This window comes from Cynara cardunculus (assembly GCF_001531365.2).
Source record: "Cynara cardunculus var. scolymus isolate 2C chromosome LG 11, CcrdV1, whole genome shotgun sequence".
Lineage (NCBI taxonomy): Eukaryota > Viridiplantae > Streptophyta > Magnoliopsida > Asterales > Asteraceae > Cynara > Cynara cardunculus.
Window position 1 is genome coordinate 7,667,221 of NC_037538.1, and position 1,085 is coordinate 7,668,305.

Here is a 1,085-nt window from a genome sequence, read left to right on the forward strand (position 1 = left end):
TTATCTGCAGTTAGTTACACGAATTAAGATATGGGATGAAATCGGATAGAGATGAACGGGTTTAAGAGTTTTTAAGAGTTTAAGAGTTTTAAGAGTTTAAATAGTTTAAGAGTTTTAAGAGTTTAAATAGTTTAAGAGTTTTAGCCAAATGCTTTATAATATAGTATAGATATATATAATTATTAGGATGTTCATCAATTTTTCATTTATTTTACAGTTCTTCTTTGAACTTGACTCAAGATAGAGAAACTTGGAATCATGTGAGATCGGATTGTTTTGTGAGACCGATGAGACAACATAAATGACATTAAACCTTCACAGTGTTTTTGATGTGAAAGGTAGATGTTTTTTGTACCTTCACAGTTCACAACAAAAAGTCACATAATTATTAGATGATTATCATATCATAAAAATTCTTCAATTTATCAAATCATTATCACATTATTACCATTGCAAATCATATTATTATCATATAATTACCGACAACGGACACATCGACATAAATAATCTTCGATGATAATAATAAAATTTAAGGTAAAAGAATAAATTTAGGATAACAGAAAATTATGAAAAAAATACTTATTTATTTTTATTTGTTATAATTTTTATTGTCTGTCAATTAATTTGAAGGCCCAGAAATGTTCTCGTATTTTCATAAAACATATATTTTTTTCGTTTGAATCTTTCCCCACTCACACACACACATATATATATATACACACACACACATACACTATAAGGGTATTCGCACAATACAATGAGATACATATCGATTTTAATATTTTATTTTATTATTTGTATATGTCGATATTATAATACAGTTTTATAATATTTTGACAAATCGATAACATTTCTATGTTTTAATAAAATATAAATTTGAAAACCTTATAAAAATTTGAATTTTTTTTCATCGATGTTACCATCAAAATAAGTACTTAAAAGTTCACGTTTTTTTTATAATTTGTTTAATTCAATTTTCATTATAATTTAATTTGGATTTATAACAAAGTAATTTATTTTCGGTTTAACAATATAATATTTTTATAAAGATAATAATTAAATATTTTGTTAGAACCCAATGATTA